Source organism: Oncorhynchus kisutch, linkage group LG8, assembly GCF_002021735.2.
Source record: "Oncorhynchus kisutch isolate 150728-3 linkage group LG8, Okis_V2, whole genome shotgun sequence".
Taxonomy (NCBI): domain Eukaryota; kingdom Metazoa; phylum Chordata; class Actinopteri; order Salmoniformes; family Salmonidae; genus Oncorhynchus; species Oncorhynchus kisutch.
Genome location: NC_034181.2, coordinates 22,713,318 through 22,719,603, shown reverse-complemented (window position 1 = coordinate 22,719,603; position 6,286 = coordinate 22,713,318).

The following is a 6,286-nucleotide window of genomic DNA, read 5'->3' as shown; positions in this document are numbered from 1 at the left end:
AATAGTAACCTACATTTCCTTGTAGTAGGTCATCTGCAGACCATTGATTGAGTAACTTTACATGATTGTGATGTGATTAAGGAACAGAGCACCACCACCTGTTCCATAAAAGCACAGGCAACTTGGTAGCAGGGTAATAGTACTCTCATTTAGGGGTCCCGTGCACAACCCCAATGTGAACATGGGTAGCTTACTCTTGCGTTGGTGCCACCAATTAAGCAGGGGGTGCACAAAGTGAGCTTGACCCAGTGTAGGTGTAGATATGACTTTATGAATGTGTAGAAAATTGAGAATGTAAAGCTGGAGCGTAACAGGGCTGAACCATGGGACCTCTATTTAGAGAGAAAGTCCACTACCACCTGTGCCATAAAAGCCCAACCCTTTTGGCAAAGGCAATATACAATCATATAGGAAGGCTACACTTCTAAGCCTATGGCTGCATTTACACAGGTAGCCCAATTCTAATATTTTTTCCACTAATTAGTATTTTGACAAATCACATCAGATCTTTTCACATCAAATACATTACTTGACTTATGCAGAGTTGAAAATACATTTGTGTAAAGTTGACAAAAGTATATTTACAAATGCCCTGAATATGATCTGTATCACATGGAGTTAATGAGATTAGCTGATATTCTGATTATAGAACAAAATGCTCACTAAACTGTTTATCATATTGTTTGGCTGGCTTTAACTTTAAGGGCAAATCAGGAGGTAGTAGCATCTATTGTCTGCCCTGTCAATGTTAAGTAATCATTCCTGAGCATACTCACTCATATGCACGTCAGTGAGTACATGGGACAGTCTTGTGGTGGAACAAGATACTGCACATTTCTTGGTAACTACATGTGCAGGCCAGGGTAATCCTGGTGTAGCCTTCCTATTGATAGTATTGCTACCAAGAGGTCTTTGCTTTTATGTTAATTGTGTGAGAGAAACATAAATATTTAAAAAACAGATTAAAAATAGGACTGAGAGCCTTAGATTACAACTAGCTCAAGGGATGTAATAGTTGCTGCCACTGAGGGGGGCATTTTAACATAAATGTAGCAGGAAGCGAGTAATAAACAGTGATGCCTATGAAGATGAGGTAGAGTCATTGTCTTTGGTACCTTGGTCTTAGAAACACATGTGCATTCATACCAGGTAAGGGACATAGACCAAAATCCCACACACATGGCTCCTCATCTCCCCTTCTCCCTCATCTTCTCCAGACTCGCAAGTAAGGGTATGTGTATATATGATCAAATGATCAGCATTGCTTTTAATCTGAAGATTACAAGTTTGGTTGCTGTTTCCTACTAAAAATTGTAACTTTAAACACATTCTTCTTACCAAGGTTGGGGTCAATTCATGAGTACATTTATAAAATTGACACCAACCCTGGTTCTTTTACTAAGAACCAAGCTTCTTTATCCCACATATTCCCCCTACAAAAGTTAGTCTGCAAATCCAAACATTCAGTGAAGTAAAACAGTTGTTTTTCATTAAACAATTTCATTTTTTCATATTCAACACAAGAATCACACAATACACCAAATTATACAGGAGCCCATTGGGCCACAACCAATAAAATACAAAAATAATAACAAACCAACATCCCAAACAAACAAAATACATAGGGAGAGCATTTAATTTCTTCTGATAAGTGGTACTTCGTGGCCATGATATTCCTTTATGTAAGAACCAGAATCGTTCCCATATCTTTTTGGAGTCTGTATTATGTTGAGCCTTTTGGCAAACAAGATTTCATAACATGTTTTTATCAACATAGTGAAACATCCCAATGGGCACACCACACCATTTCAATGTGGATATAACGTTGAAGATCTGACATGTTTTTGTTGTTTTTTTTACCCCTTTTTCTCCCCAATTTCTTGTTACAGTCTTTCTCATCGCTGCAACTCCCGAGTCCATACGGGAGAGGCTGCGGTTGAGAGCTTCTTGACACAATGCCAATTAAATCCAGAAGCCAGCCGCACCAATGTGTCAGATGAAACACCGTACACCTGGCGACCGTGTCAGAGTGCACTGCGCCCGAACCGAAGTGGTGCAGGAAAGGTGGCTCTTGTGTGAAGTGGAATTCTGGGACTTTAGATGGAACATTAGTGAAATTACAACATATCAAGGATTCCACCAAAACAAATGTCTTATTGGTGATCATGAGTGGACTGAAGATAAGACATACTGTCTGGTACTGGTGTAGTGTGGGAAACCTGAAGATGCCTGTTCACATCACAGTCGATCCACAAACCACAACCCAGATTTTCCCCACCACTAGCACTGTTACGAATCCCTTTTGGCCCGACAGTCTAGGTGGGGGGGTGGGGTGGTAATGAGACCCGTAACATAACTCATGCAAATTATAATTGTGACAAAGTAAAAGTGAGAACGAAATAACGACAACTGAAATCTACCGTCAAACTCAGGGTTTATTGTAAAACACACGGTAATTGGGGGGAGCAGGAAAAGGGGCTGAGCTGGACCCAAGGAAAGAAACAAGTATTCAAAAACACCACTAAGCTAGACTAGCCTACTTTAACAACAGCTAACTAACCAAAAATACAGTGGGTGGTCCGCCCAGTTTTAACTAGTGTATTTAACAAAGTCTACCTAGAGGTAGTGTATGCCCATGGGCAACTTGGTCTTGGTTTCCCCTTTTCCCACCAGCAAACAAACACCATAACCAAAAACAATACTCACAGGTGAGGACAAAGTGCTATGGAGGTGCTCAAACAAAAGAGAGGTCAATACACAAAGCGAGCATGAACCACAGAGACCTACAGACATGGCATTTACAGAGAGATTGAGCTCTAGAGCAAACAACTGACAGGGTTTTTAAACCAAGGGAAAGGAACTGTGATAGGGTAGGAAACAGGAGGAGGTGTGTCTTCTGATTGGATTGGTGACTGATTGGGGAGTGATGATTTTCACCTGTGAGGGGAGAAGGAGAGAAAAAAAACACAGGATACACACACAGGATACTGGTATTCGTAACACTCCCACCCTTAAAAGAGCAACCATAGGGATTGCGACCACAGTATTACAATGAATACTCACAACAATAACAAAGTCAACCTTGCAAAACATACAAAAAAATCATTACACACGAGACAAAGCATCTGCCAATACATTATCAGAACCCTTTTTGTGGCGGATCTCCAAATTATAATTTTGTACAATCAGCGCCCAACGCATAAGGCGCTGGTTCTGGTTGTACATTCGGTGGAGAAAAACTAAGGGGTTAAGGTCAGTATATACAATCACTGGTAGGGCACTGGAACCAATATATACTTCAAAGTATTGCAGAGCCAACAACAAAGCAAGAGCTTCTTGTTCCATTGTTGCATAGTTTGTTTGACATTTATTAAATTTACAGGAAAAATAACAAACAGGATGATCTACTCCACTCTTGTCCTGCTGCAGTAGAACAGCACCAGCACCTCTGGCACTAGCATCTACCTCAAGTTTGAATGGTTGTTCAAAATCCGGAGCAGCAAGTACAGGGGTACTACATAAGAGTGCTTTCGCAGATTCAAAAGCTCTCTTACAATCAGGGGACCACACAAATGATCTAGCCGGAGTGAGCAAATCGGTCAATGGAGCAACTACCGAGTCTGGTGGTAGGGGCAGGGAATGCAGTTATAGCCAAGACCTTGGCATCAACAGGGCGCACCTGTCCATGGCCAACCTCTTTGCCGAGATAGGTAACAGTAGCCTTCCCAAACTCACACTTTGCCAAGTTCAGGGTTAGAGAAGCAGCTGCCAACCGTTCACATACTACCCTTAGAGTCAACATGATCTGACCACTCAGACGAATAAATCACTAGGTCATCAAGGTATGCACTACAATTAGGAACGCCAGCTAATACGGAGTTAAACAGTCGTTGGAAAGTGGCTGGTGCATTTCGCATCCCAAAAGCCATGACTGAGTACTGTAGGAAGTTGTCTGGGGTCACAAAGGCAGAAATCTCAGAAGCACGTGAAGTTAACGGAACCTGCCAGTAACCTTTTAAGAGGTCCAACTTAGTTACATACTTAGCAGCACCAATAGTGTCGATACAGTCGTCCAGTCTGGGTTACGGGAACGAATCTGGCATTGTGACAGAATTTACCTTTCGATAATCCGTACATAACCTGAACGTATCATCAGGTTTAGGAACCAGAATGCAAGGAGAACTCCAAGGGCTTGAACTTGGCGTAGCCAGGTCATTCTCCAACAAATATTTCACCTCATCCCTCATTATCTTCCTCTTAGAAGCGTTGATACGATATGGGTGTTGCTTGATAGGTGTAGCATTTCCAACATTGTCATGTTCCAACACGTTTGTGCGAGTAGGAACGTCATTAAAGAGACATGGAAAACTGTAGTAGCCTCACAATATCATTAGCCTGTCCATCCGTTAAATGAACCAGACCTGACTGGATAGACAGCAGCATTTCTGAGTTGGGCAATCTAACACACTGCTGTTGAGTATTGCGCAACTCCAATCCATCAACATCATCAATATGACAGTCCACTATCATAGCAGTAGTAGCAGAGGAGACAGCAGTACGGTCCTCTGTTTTTGAACTAACTGATGGGTCAGGTGTGCTATGCTTTCAACATGTTAATGTCACAAACACGAGATCGGCGTTGTCTATCAGGAGTTTGAAGCACATAGTCAGTTTCACTTATTTTCTTTTCAATTAAATAAGGACCAGAGAAATGAGCTGACAGTGAAGATCCTGGAACAGGTAATAACACCAGTACTTAGTCACCTGGCTGTAGTGGACGAGAAACAGCCTCTTTATCATAGTGTCTTTTCATGCTCCTCTGTGAGGAAGACAGAGCTTCCTTTGCGAGAGCACAAGCTTGGTGTAGGCGCTCACGAAAGCGACTAACGTAGTCCAACACATTCTCATTTCTGGTACACAACTCTTGGGACAAGAACATTCATTGGTCCTCTCACTGTGTGACCAAACGCTAGTTCAGCCGGGCTGAAACCTAGGGACTCCTGCACAGTTTCACAAGCAGCAAACAAAACTAGAGGAACTCCCTCATCCCAATCTTTCTCAGATTCCAAACAATATTTACGTAGCATAGACTTCAGTGTCTGATGCCATCTTTCAAGCGCACCCTGAGACTCTGGGTGATAGGCGCTTGACACACGGTGCGTAATTGATAGGGATTTTAACACCAGCTTGAAGAGCTTGGATAGGAAATTGGTACCTTTATCGCTTTGTACCACCTTAGGTAACCCGAATGTCGTGAAGAATTTTATTAAGGCTTTACTCACTACTGGGGCTGTAATCCTTCGCAGAGGAATGGCCTCGGGGTATCTTGTAGCCATACACATTTTGTTAACAAAAACTGGTTACCCGATTTTGTCTGACACAATCAACCACCACATGCGCGAATGGTTCACCTATGACAGGAATGGGACAAAGAGGAGCGGGAGGAATAACCTGATTTGGTTTTCCTGTTATCTGACGTGTGGCATGTCCGACAGAACTGAGCCACATCTTGTTTTAAACCCGGCCAAAAGAAATGTCGAAGGATCCGATCATAAGTCTTTGTGATTCCTAAATGACCAGACCACTGGTGATCATGAGCAAGGGATAATACATTTTGTCGAAAGGCTGTAGGAATCACTATTTGGTAAACAGCATTCCAATCTCAACCTGCGTCAACATGGGATTTCCATTTACGCATGAGGAGATTACCATCAATGAAGTAAGCCACATTCTTCTTCTTCACATCTTCCAATGAGACAACACTAGAAAAACATTTAGCAAGCTTGTTGTCAACCTTTTGGTTAGCAATCAGCTGCTCACGAGTGACTGGTAACTGTATTGCATCAGCAATAAGTTCAACGTTCTTTGATTCTTTCCTGGGCTGTTTGTCAGAGGTGATCAGCTTCTCAGAGGTATCACACAATCCATCCTCTTGATCATCCTCTTTGAACAGAACAGTGTTCGACAAATCTATCACGTCACCCTCTTGTCGTGCCTGAGCACGAGTGACAGCACAAGCGGGGAACACATGTGGATAACTCTGTGCCAGCTCATTCGAGAGAGAGTGGTCACTTTTATCCAATACTTCCAATACGGGTACTACCTTTCCTCCGGCAATATCGTTACCCATTATAAAGGTCACACCTTTCACTGGCAACTTAGGACGTACCCCCACTCTGAATATTCCACTGATTAACTCAGAGTGTACTTTCACAAAGTGCAATGGCACTGGGACAAAACCCATTTCAATACCCTGCACTAACACACTGGAACCACAGTATGTATC